This window comes from Rhinichthys klamathensis, unplaced genomic scaffold, assembly GCF_029890125.1.
Source record: "Rhinichthys klamathensis goyatoka isolate OS25496 unplaced genomic scaffold, OSU_Roscu_1.1 h1tg000291l_1, whole genome shotgun sequence".
In the NCBI taxonomy this organism is placed as follows: Eukaryota; Metazoa; Chordata; class Actinopteri; order Cypriniformes; family Leuciscidae; genus Rhinichthys; species Rhinichthys klamathensis.
The window spans coordinates 354,901-368,135 of NW_026606810.1; the positions used below are offsets into that span (position 1 = coordinate 354,901).

The following is a 13,235-nucleotide window of genomic DNA, read 5'->3' on the forward strand; positions in this document are numbered from 1 at the left end:
CCTGACATGTCTCCATCAGCCACATGTGAATGCTGCGTATCGGCTCAATGAAAGCTGATGTTTCCTGGAAGACATCAAAGTCTGGACAGCCAAATGGCCGTTTTCTGATTGCACATGTGACTGCTATGTTGTAAATATTAAACAGCTGCTTTCACCACAGCGCATATTGCAATAATGAAATGAGAATGTTTGACGGAATTGCGTAATTTTACCCCTGAAATAAATAGACAGACAACACGTGAACATTTGACTTCTCCAAAATACTAAATACTGTGGCACTTTCAAAATATAAAAAAATATCTGTGGGTTCCAACATCTGGCAAATTCTGGTTTAACCAATCGCAAGATTTTGGAGGCGGGACTACCTGTACAAACATTGCAGAACAAAATTTGGTATAATTCGCGTATAAATCTATTTTTACATAAATTGTTGCATTGAAATGAATAAACTAAAGTGGTTTCATGAAAGATTTGTATAAAAAAAACTTCACCTTTATATTTATAGTTTTAAAATGACAAAAACACCATAAAATGCTCCCTAGTAAACATTGAATACACTAATAGTTGAGAACTTTAAACTGTTAAAAAATGCAAAACCGACAAAATCATTGTGTAATAGGGAAGCACAATATATCGGCCACCATATCAGTAATGGCCGATATAAGTTCATTTTTAATGTTATCGTTATCGGCCTGATAAGAAAATGTGGCCGATATATTAAAGCCGATAAATAATGTATTATTTCCTTCAGCTGAGACACTCCAGATGTGCACCGTTTTCCATGATGGTTTTGAATTGCTTGAAATATGATCGGAATAACTCAAAAATACAGTTACGTGCAACATGTGCAGTGCAAGTCTGTCATCGGCTACATCAAATTATATTGAGAAGATTATAATTGTGTTCTTGGGACATAGCTTTTAATGGCGAGACTTTTGTTTTGTAATCAGGCTCTCAAAAATTATATAAAAATGTGGATTTAGATTTATCGGCCAATATATCGGTTATCGGCTTTCAAATATAAAGAATTATCGGTTATCGGCATCAGGCAAAATTTATATATCGGTGCAGTGCAGCCCTATTGTGTAATCAAAGAAAAGCAAGATGAAGAGAAAGTGAAAATTATACTGAAGCCCCGTTCACACTACATGCGACTTTGTCGCTGCAAGTCGCCAGTCACTGGCGATGAGGTCGCTAGTGGGCGTTCCCACTACTGGTTGACTAGTATGACATCCAAAAGACAGCGAATCAGCTTTCTTGCCGCTAAAAAACACAATTTCTGGAGGGAAAATACTAAATATAAATATACTCCGTACATAAAAACGTCTGTAGTGAAGCATGAAGATGAACGAGACACAGAAGTCGATTTTTCTCGTTGCGGCCGTTTATCTACGGCATAAGCGCAAACGCCGGTCTATCTGGGTTCACGAGACCATTCGGGCTCGGAGACAGCACGGCGAGTACCACCGGCTGGTGCAGGAACTGCGGCTGGATGAAGTCCGGTTCCAGCAGTACTTCAGGGGCTGAGGAGAAGGATCACGTGCGCTCCACTCCTATTGGTTGTCGCTCGCGAAAATCGCTCTTCATTTGCATAAAGTTAAACATTTCTCAACTTTGTCGCGTCGCCAGACACGCCCCATCTAGTCGCCAACGGTCGCTGTCGCGCGTGTCACCGGAAGTCGCCTGCTCACCATTGAAATGAATGGTATCACGTCGCTTGGTCGCGTGTAGTGTGAACGGGGCTTGAGAATGAAAGCAAATAAACGAACCAAAAAAAGATAAGAAACACCCTAAACAGTTTCATTGAAGTGCTCTAATTGCTGTTTAATGGTCTGTGAAAATAAATAGTAAGTATTCTAAATTAGATCTTGTTAAACGGTTACAATCTCTCAGAACTTACACTGAGACAACACAGCCCTGCAGAGTATCAATGTACACAGAACAGACAATGACAGCTCATACAATGAAATCAAGGTGTGCTTGAGGTTGTCAAGGGTAGCTGGCGTGTGTTGTGTGTATGTGCTTCAGTAAATGAGTATTTTCTTCTGAGCGTGAGGCACATGCTCCATACATCCTCAGCTAAACGCAACATGCATCTGACTGACAGCCCTGGTCTAATTTTAGGGTAAAACAAAGACTCCTCTTCAGACTGACAAGAACTAAGAGGACATTAAGTGATGTGGTAGCAGTGAGACACGCAGAGCGACAGAAGACTTTAGAACGAGTGCGAGAGGGCAATGCAACAGAGTTCACAAAGGTCATCGCCAGAGCCAGTGAAGTTTACGAGACCCCGATCGCGCAACATGTCGCCCAGAACAAACTCAGAGATCAATATGTCCTCATCTGGAGCAGACCACTCATCAATAAGCACCTGACTGATTTAGGAAATGACTAACTCATAAAATCACATGCATTGTGCTCAAAGGCCCTTTATTAGAATAAGGTGCAGCCACAGTGACCAACCAAAATCACAGATCAAAGGCACACAATTATTGTCAGTGAGACAATAACACTGCAGTTTGACTAATAAGACTGCTGGAAAATGGCCTAGTTTGCCAATCTCGCAAATATTTACTTAACATAATCTCTCAAATACATATTTAATTTAATCTGTCAAATATTTATTTGATCTAATCTCTAATGTATTTAATTGATCTGCTTATTTAAATATTTACATTTTATATTTTACATGAATTAAAAGCTTAATATAACTATTAGAATAAGCCACAAGTCTAAACGTGTCAGACCAACAAAGCCCAGCGTAATGCGGTCAGCATGTGGGATGAAATACACACAAGAATGAATGAAAGAGAACAGAGACATACAGGCAGGAACAAAAAGGGCCAATTATCAGCCCGCTGTAGTCAGTGTCTGCTTTTGAATCCAGACAGAGACACACCAATGAATATGTAAGAAAACAAATCAAATTTACCTTTCAGGCAAAAAGGTCTCCGTATCTGGTATGAGTGAGCTGGCCTGTCATCTCTATTACTGTAGATTCCTCTTTCATTTGTGCCAGCTTGGTTGTGCTTGGTTTAAAATCCTTTGACTAGAGGAGTAGGTCACTGTGGCTTACAATCTGTGCCATCAAGAAGTAAAGCATGTGTGTAGTTCCTTAATGACGTGTCTTCTTATGTCTCTGTGCATCCTTTCCTCAAACCCTCACTAACTGTCTCTGATGTTCCCTCTCTCTTTCTGCCTCCCTCACACATCGCAAACCCCGTCTGTCGCCTCCTACTTTGACTTCTCCCCGCCCACCTTATGAATAATTAATCGCCATGTGGGTAGACCCCTCCCCCCTTTGAAAAAGATCCACACACACACGCGTGCTCACACAACAAAAACGCATACACAAGATGAGGAAAAACACAAACACATGACATGTAAAATCGAGACAGCCGGGTGCGCTGCCCTCCCCCCTCTCAGCTGGGGGGAATTTAGCGTTTCTCAAGCTGGGATGGAAGACTCTCCCCTCCTCCAGGGCTTTCCCTCTGAGCTTGACCTCTCCATTACGACCCGTGTCTCAATCTCGTGTACGTCTGGACCCCTTTTCACTCCTCGCCTGTCCTCATGTCACCTACTGACAAATCAATACGATGCCAACAACATGCAAATGCTCGCTGTATATGATTAGAGAAGCCTAATATGGATAGAGATCGATAGATGCCAGTGCCAGCCGGGCAGCGACAGTGAGAGTTGAATGATAAAGATATTTAACCCCTTGCTTCTAGTCAACTCAAACAAAGGGTTAATTAAAAGAATAAAAACTAATTCTACCTTCATTTAAGATAATAATTGCTCAGTGCATGTTGACATCTACTGCACCAGTGTGGGACATACTACTAGCAAGGTCAAACACTTTCATAGTAACATCATTAAGAACAATCTAATAATGTAAACGCCTTCTGAGGTTAGTCTAATTAAAATGAGGTGATGGGAAATCTGACAACAGCAATAATTGCCAGTATGCCATGAATGTTATTCCAATCTAGTGGTTTGTCATTATTATAATCAAATAGGATTGCAAAGAAAAATTACTGCATTATAAATGTACACTGACAAAAGTATACCAAAAAGTACAATGGAATACCATTTTTTCTAAAACGTGGGTGTTGTTGTTGTTTTTTGTCATGGCAATACCATGATAATGGCACGGTTCAAAAGCTTGGGATTGGAACGTTTTTATATTTATGAAAGAAGTCTCTTATGCTTGCTTACCAAGAAGGCTCCATTTATTTGATAAAAAAAAAAAAAACAGTAAAAACCGTAATATTTAAATATATTTAAAAAGAAAAGTATTTAGAGTTGCATTGATAGATTTTTAAAATGTAATATATTCCTGTGATGGCAAAGCTGCATTTTCATTCTAATATGCTGGTTTGGTGCTAAAGAAACTTTACTTACTATCAATGTTGAAAACAGCTGTGCTGCTTAATATTTTTTTCAGGATTACTTGATGAAAACAAAGTTTAAAAGAACAGCATTTATTTAAAAAAAAAACGTTTGTAACATTTATTATGTCTTACTTCACTTTTGATCAATTTGATTGTATTCATTTATTTAAAAAAAAAAAATCTTACAGACTCCAAACTTTTTAATGTATACCATGGTATATGAATATGGTAATTAGTGTTGTCACGGTACCAAAATGTTAGTATTCGGTACCAATACTAGTGAAAATCCACGGTTCTCGGTACCAATTTCGGTACCAAAGCTTAATTTAGATCAAATTTACATATATTAAAGTGTATATCACAGTTACAAAGATGGAAACTGTAGTATTAAAAACACTTTACAATAAGATTATATTTGTTAGATAACATTAGATAAAATGACCTAACAATAAACCATAGTTATATACATAGCAATTATTCTCCTTGGGGTTAATTTAAAAATATACTAAATACATTTTTTAAATCAAAAGTTGTATCTGTTAACATTATTTAATGCACAATGAATGAAGTGAACAAACATGAATGAACAATCAAGTGTTTGTATTAAATAACATTCACAAACATTAATTAATGTTGTAAAAATATATTGTTCACTCAATGTGTTGATGTTAACACATCAAGTAATGTTAATGAATGGTATCTTATTGTAGTGTTACCAAACTATACAGGAGATAAAACATGTTTTATTTGACTTAACTGTAGCCTACTTTTATTTAATCCAAAACTGCCATAAATGTCACTCTTGCCTGTCTTCAAAACTTGAGAACGCTGTAGCTGATGTCTAATGCAAGGGCTAGAAATCAATTAATTATTTGCTGATACTTCCTCGTCATCACGGAGAGAGCAGTTTGCACCGCTTTCTCCTTCTCTCCACAAGCACTCGCTCTCGCGTGTCCCCGCTATGCAACCATAAACAGTGACGCGCCTGGAAAAACAAGCTCGCACGTCGCTTCTATTATGAGCGCGCTTCCCGCGCGCCTACATTTGAAATTTGCACGCGCAAAAAACGTGCTATGTGAACGTGTGAACGGCCCTTTATGGCAACGTGACAATAGCCTAATTCAACATATTTCCATATGTGGCTCTTTCCTCCTTTCTTGTCAACAATTGGATTCAGAGCCAACGCATTAGCAGCGCCGCCGGTCACCATGTCTCAGTGTTTTTATGAAGAGGACGCAACTCTGCACCTTTCGGACAAGAACCGGATTAACCCGGTACTCGGTACCTAGAAAAGCTGGTACCGTAACCGTTCTTTTTTTTTTAGTACCGACTTGGTACCGAAGTACAGAGTTTTTTGACAACACTAATGGTAATCATGCAGTACCATGGCATATGTCACAAGGTACCAGTTTTGTACCATTTTGTACTATCATACAGGGTAGTCGCTCAAATTTACGGGGGGCTTGGGACAGAAATGTCGGAAATTATGGGCCAAAATGATAATGCTAAAGCATAAAGAACCTTTTTGAGATTCCCTTGTCACAGGACCTGATAAAACATTGCTCCAAACGGTATATTTACAAGGTATTTGCCACCATTTTTATCATCGTTTTGCACAAGTATATGGATGGAAGCAGAAGTGAATCAGAAAGTTTTCAACCTTACTGTCTAAATGAAGGACAGGTCGAGTCAAATTACTATAGCTTACCATAGACCATCTTCAAGCCAAGGACTGCAAGTGATTGACAGTTTAACTCCAAGTAGGACCCTTGATCCTGTGTCTCCAAGGTGGATTTGCAATTTGGAGGTATTTAGTTCTATGGTAAGCATTATGATAAGGGGTTTCCTCTGTGACTGCGTATCTATCAGCAGGAGTTTAACAGCGAGCACAAATGCAAAGATAACAGCTCAATCCCTCATTTCAATGCAAAGCGAGATTATACACTGCAGCAACTTATCTATTCCCCAGTTTGCAACAAAAATCAAGAAATATTAAGATTAAACAGTTTGTTGTATGTGCTTGTGACCTCAATCATGTACAGTCCAAGCACAGAATGGGTTTCCCTTATTATGAGAAATATTTCACATTTTTTCCTTTCCACTGACGTCTGTTGTGTTGGCAGATGCAAAACAGAGGGAGTAAGACTAAATAAAAGGTTTGTTTCAGTTCTTCAGGATTGGCACAGAAATTACAAGGAGCTGATCTAGATCCCTCTGGGGAAGCAGTGAGACGGAGAAAAGAACTTTAAATCAGAGCCAAAACTCCCTGACACAACTTCATGCATGTGATAGGGATGGGAATCATGATGAACTGAACAATTCTGGTTCTGATTCGGACTCCTCTTAATGACTTGAACAATCAATGGTTATATGAAAAATTATTTTAGTACTTTTGATTCTCTCTTTTTTTTCATCAGCAATATGTTGACAATAGAATCTGTAAAACAAATCAGAAATAAATGTATAATTCTTTCAAAAACAGACTTTTCACATACTTTACAAAAGATAACAAATGTAATCTTATGGCGCTTTTCCATTACCAGTACCAGCTCGACTCGACTCGACTCGCCTTGGCTCGCCTCGACTCGGCTCGCTTTTCGCTCCGTTTTCCATTGCAGAAAGTACCGCCACAAATAGTACCCGGTCGTCATAGCGACGCATTTCGTTCCTCGTTGCCCCATCAAGCTCTCGCTGGATCCTCTCTTCGGCAACCAAACAAAGGAATGTCTGCACCTCCTCGTTTGACCACGGCGTATTCTTCCGAGTTGCCATAATAATAGTAGTAAGTTTAGTAACTATCTCTGGCCAAACTATTTAAAATACTCCATCTGGCGCGTGCAATGATGACGCAGATTCTCTGTGACCAATCAGCAGTCGGCATTGTTTTCACGTCACATTTTAGTATCGGCTTAGCTCGCCTCAGCTCGCTTGGAACCTCGCCGGAGGTGGTACGAAAAAAAGTACCCGAAAGCAGGTACAGGTACAACTTTTACACAGTGGAAAACCAAACAAAGGCGAGTCGAGTCGAGCCGAGCCGAGCCGAGGCGAGCTGGTACTGTGTAGTGGAAAAGCGCCATATTACCTTCTCCTAACTACATATCAAAGAAAAATACTAAACTAACAAAATGTGTTAACATATTTAATTAATGTATTGATTCACTCTTTAATTGATTCATTCATTCAATTGTCTCACACTGGATGTTTCTGATTCACTACAAAGAGCCAGCTAAAAAGAGTCATACGGTAATCAGACTACCGTACACTGGTTGTGCTGCATTTTTTCTGATTCAGACTAGCTCATAAGGCTAATTTTTTTCGACAATTGGTCTACACTGGTTGCACTGTATGTTTCTGATTCACTAAGAAGAACAAGCGCATACGAGTAATTTTTTCGTACATCAGTGGTAGAGCTATAGATTCAGTAGTGCCATTGTGGCACCGCTGGGAAGAGGTAAATGTTTGAAAACCATTAACAAAATGCAAATCATTCAGTTCTGGTATTTTTTTTAAAAAGCAACAAGACAAAATATGTTTCCCAACACTACCCCTGACAAATTTATTTCACAACTGGAAAGTCCAATAATATGGGGGTTAACAAGATAAAAGTATATTATTTGACTGATAATGTGATTGCAACATTACAGCCTATGTATGTCTTAAAGTTGTACCTACAACATTTATTAACTGCCCAGTTGTGTGGCAATACATATAATTGAGTTATTGTTGAATAAAAATTTCTGCAACAGGAAATATTTGGCCGAAACAGTGATGTTTCAATTATCAGCACGTCTCCGATAACATGTTTTGATTATGTCAATGTCATGACAGCATGAACAGGATAGTTTAATTACTTTATTTAAGATTTAGATTTTCGGCTTAAAGTCCCCATGAATTCAAAATTGACCATACTTACTTTGTTTGCCTAAATTGATCGTTTTGTGGTGAACAATTCATCCATGCAAGTCAATCCACACAAAAAAATTTTTTGGCTTCGTAATCTTTAATCAAAATCTGAAATTTCCCCTCCCCTCTGCGTTGGAGGACCTTGCCTGATGACGTAGGTTTCACGGTTTGGGCGTCTTCTTAACATCCGTAATCACGCCCCTCCAACTGACAGTAGACAGGCTGAATGAAAACACCTACTTTTCTAGATCCAATCAGGTGCTAGTTGGGAAAAAAGCCACGCCCACCATTTTGCCTCATTTAGTATTCCGTTTCTCTCGGAAATACGTCACAACACTGGAAAAAAGTCGTTTGCAACTTCCGGTTCACGGGGACTTTAATGGAAGAAAAAACATATTTCAGCGCATAACTAAATTTGATCTATTCTATTCTAACAAATCAGAAATTAAACTGGGTGCTAAACAACATGTACAGCAAATGAACATTCTATAACAGATCTGCAGTCACTTCCAGAGATTTGAATTCAATGACTAGTTCTGAGGTTAAGAAACCTGTATTCATCTGACGCTGACATTAAAGGCTATGAGCAAAGACATTCCTGCTGTGTTGCCGTGCCAAAGCATACGGTCACAGAGGGCCCGTCTTTCAATTGCATCAGGTGTAACGCTAATTGCATTGTTTAAATATTTAAACCAGCTTGAGGGACACAAAAGGAGAGGGATAGGGAGGGGCACGGGTTAAAAAAAAGAGCAAGAGCGGGAGAGGGGGTGGAAGAAGAGAAAGAGATGACAGGAGAAGAAAGGGGAGAGGAATATGGATGTATTTGCGAAAGATAGAAAGGCTCTTGTTGTTTGTGGAACTCCAGGACAGGACATGAACAAAACAAAGGGAAACAACAGTGGAGCATTATGGCTGTTTGAGCAAAGTGAGGCCTCCTTTGTCTGTGTCAGGGGGGAAATAAAAGGTGGAATGAGACAAACTGGATGTTCCTCTGCTTTTTTGTTTTTCTCCTTTCCCAGCAATCAACGGGGCGGCTCATTAGAGACTAACGAGAGGTCTGAAGAGCACACTTGGGAAGGCAGGGAGCTGCCAAGTTTATGAGAGAGGCCATGTACAAAAGCTGTCAGTAATGAGCTGAAACGGGTCCATGTGAGTCCCACTGGAGTGAATCCCACTCTGACATGTTCGGTTGTGTAAACCAGTGGCTTTTGAGCACTTGTTTGTGCATCAAAACACCATAAAACAACTTGCATAGCCAGATCAACATAATGGCAGTTTTACTGATATTTATTCTCAGTTAAAGGAATAGTTCACTACCATTTGTTTGGGGTAGGTAAGATTTATCTAATGCTCACCAAGGCTACATCTTTTTCCTCCCAAAAAATACTGTAAAAGCAGAATGAAAAAAAACAAACTGTAATTTGTTCCTTCGATGCAAAGATCCTTCAAAAATCATTCTAATATGCTGATTTGATGCTCAGGAAACATTTCTTATTATTATCAATGTTGAAAACAATTACTATTTTCCTGGAAACAGCGATACATTTCCCTCCCTTATATTACCGACCCTAAACTTTTGAACAGTATACAATGACATGGTAACGCTTCCTTTTACAGTACAGTACTTACTTGTACTTACAGTGTACTTACCTAGAAAGTACTGGCTAATATAAGGTAAGTACATGGGTTAGGGGTAGGTTTAGGGGTAGGTTCAGGGTTAGTACCTAGTTATTACCCAGTAATTATAATTACTATAATAAGTACATAGTATGTACATGGGTAACATGACTGTAAAAGGAAGCGTTACCGAGATTTTATGATGAACAACACTTTAAGGACATCCTTTGTCTTGTTCAAAGACAGTACGCCCAAGTAAGATGCGTGCTGCACGTTAGCTAATGGCACTTGGCAATGATCTTGATCTCAGTGGTTGGTCAGGTCAACAAAGTGTTAAAGTCATCTTGATGAAGTACGTAGTTTCCAGGTGTATAGTGTATGTAGTTGTCACGCCTCCCATCTGTTTATGTGATATATCACTTCCTCAGCCAATGAGAGGCATTATACATCACAAATGAGCCAATTTTCTCTACATCAACACCATACAAAATAAATGTTATACCTTTGCTATACTAACCCCATAATCTAGAATGAGATCACTTTGAATAAATGTTACCCATTCTGATTTGTCCATTTAAGGCCTGCTAAACATTTTTTTAAAGTGATGGTCATTATTAACTCACCCTCATGTTGTTCAGAACCAGTACGACTGTATTTCTTTTTTGAAATGTTTTATTTATTTAGTTTTTAAATATTGTTTTAGACTCCATTGACACGTTGTTTGGACGTCATACAGAAAGTCATACAGATTTGGAATGACGAGAGCGAGTAAATGACTTAAAACGACCCCTTTAAGATTGATACCTAATGCAAACCCCAAAAGACATGTAAGAAGTACAAATATGATGAAAAGTGTGTTTCAAGTTCTCTCTGATCCTCTTGATGAGGTCTGGGAGCACTTTGGGGACAGCTGGTCTTTCGTTTATCAGGTCCATACCTCTTCACACACATTCTGTCCTTCTCTGTCCCACACTCCATTGATCTGAAGACCCTTCACTTCACTCAGCCTGCTGTGTACAGAGCCGGTCAGTGGGTCATATTAATGGCGGTCCTTCAGAACAGCTGCTGCCGAAGGCGAAAAAGATACATCCGCATTAGCCTTGTGACTCTTGAGACAGTCCTTCCTTTCTTCCATAATGCAATTCACTCTCTTCTTACATTTATTTAACAGCCACACAAAGAGCAAAAAAAAATCAAAAGAAAGAAAAAAGACTTTTTATGACCCGAAACAACATAAATTCTATTCGGATCAATTATATTGATTTGCTTCCATATATCCTGAAGCTCTTCCTTTGGGCAATTCAAAGTGAAAATCTCTCCTTCAGTAACAGTTCCTATGTTCCTTGCTTTAACTCAGATCCAAATATTTTTAACACAAAAATGGAAAGATTTACATTCAAGGTGTGGTTACATTAGTGATATTTCAGCAAAGTATTGCTGACAAAAGGCCCATTGTCCACTGTCCACAATAGTGTAGGAATGTATGAAGCACAGCTCACAGAAGTCACTTTCAAACCAAGCAGCGTTTGTTGGTCAGTGAATTCACATGAGCAACCTGACCATTAGCGAAATCTGCACTTTTTCGAATTTGTGAATGTGCAGCTTTCTACCGAAATGAATTTCATCCGCAAAATTTTACTGAGCAATGGTAAATGTGACCACACTAGATACAGCTAAAACAGCTACAATCCAGCTTGATTCAGTGTCTTCATTAATAGAAAGTGTCTCATGAACAGGCTTGTGACATCATCAGCTATGCAAACCATTGAATAGTTGAAGGGTCATACTGCAGGTTAAGCACATGTCCCTTCTTCAACCACAGAGCAGATGTCAGGTAGGCCACAGCCTTGACACAAACACAATATCTCTAACAGCAGGGGACCCCGATCGGCTGTGTGAGTTTCACCCAATAAGGCGCTAGCACAGGGGTTAGATGAAGCAGGAACATGGGCAGACTGTGATTCAATAAAGACCCTGAACAGGGCTATTAGAGGTGTACAATTTCAGAGTGTTTGGATCAGAATGTTCTAGGTGATGTAGATGGTTTCTCAGAAGTGCGAATCAACAGATCACATAAAGATAGAGAGAGCGAATCACAGAGTGAGAGGAAAGGATAAGGAAGGACTAAGGAAGCAGCTGGTCAAGAAAGGAAATTACCTCAATATAAATTATGCTATCTATCCATGATTATGAAACCGTTCCTGGATGCTGATTGGCCAATGGCGAATTCCTGTCAGGGTCAAAACTAAAAAGAAACGCATGAATAGGCTACTATTAAATAAATAAATAAAGCGAAGTGTGGGATGTCTGCATGAATATAAATGACTTCCACACAATTTCTCCTGTCAGGAAAAAAATAATTCTGCTAAATTTGCAGCGTATAAGTGTGAGATTGATGTGAGATTCCAGATCCGTTTTAATCAAGTAAAGCAGTTTGAGAAAAAGCACATGTGCATACGTACATGTGACCTATAAAGCAAACTTTTGTGGGCTAGATGCATGGAAAACATATGGACCAGGACGAAACGCGCCACCGATCAGGGCTCTGAGCGTTTAACTGTGTCAGTTGAAGAGTCAACCCCGGGTCTGACATCCAGTGTGTTAAGCCCTGGGGTCGCGGTTCAGTTTAGTCTCCAGACCTACTTTACATCTACACTGACAGAAGGCTGAATCAGAGAGTGTTAACAAAAAGCCCTTCCTTGCTTGTCGGTCAAACTGTCGCGTGTAGGCACGTTGACCCTTCCCCCTCGGTTCTTCAGGAGCCTATATCAACAGGAGGTGTTGTCATTTCTTCAGTTAATTGCTGGCGGAGCCCCGATCTGCCCTCAAGAAGTCTGGACAAGGGAGGGAAAGCTTTGGTCTCCTGCCAGAGCGCGTGCGTATCCCCCAAACGCACACACACCAATGTCTAAGAATACAATAGGGCAAAGCAGCTGGACTGCAGAACCACAAGACAGTCCTGCATACTTAATTACAAAACCAAGACAAGCCATCTGTGCCAAAGAGATCATAACATCTGCTTTAGATCAATAACTTGCACAGATAAAGGAAGTGGATTTCTTTTCATTCAAAAGATATCCTACATCAATTCAAAGCTTCCTTTCTACAGTATGACATAACACACAGTTTAAGCCTATGAATTAATACAATAGGCCTTGAAAATGATGTAATTTCCCAGGGGGACAAAATGGACACCTGTTCTGTATGAAAACATTGATAGCGACTTGTAACCCTATACAGGTCTCAGAAGGTCTGCTGAGGGGCCTTCAAAAAGACTAAATAAATGTTCATGGTTTTATTCAGATTTGAAGCCGGTTGCAA

General features: G+C 39.5%; 1 protein-coding gene across 18 annotated transcripts in view; it reads right to left on the bottom strand.

The window, feature by feature from the left end:
* nfasca (neurofascin homolog (chicken) a) overlaps positions 1 to 13,235 on the bottom strand; it is a 92,793-nt gene that overhangs the window by 56,526 nt on the left and 23,032 nt on the right. For 5 of the 18 annotated variants that reach the window (XM_056269864.1, XM_056269868.1, XM_056269865.1 and 2 more), the window contains exon 1: positions 2,933 to 3,192. The exons of 2 other annotated variants lie outside the window; for them this stretch is intronic. The gene's annotated coding sequence lies outside the window, so the exon portion shown is untranslated. Of the gene's footprint in view, positions 1 to 2,932; positions 3,194 to 10,851; positions 10,887 to 13,235 lie in introns of those variants that run through there. 11 more of the 18 variants (XM_056269869.1, XM_056269870.1, XM_056269867.1 and 8 more) reach the window with 4 other exon arrangements.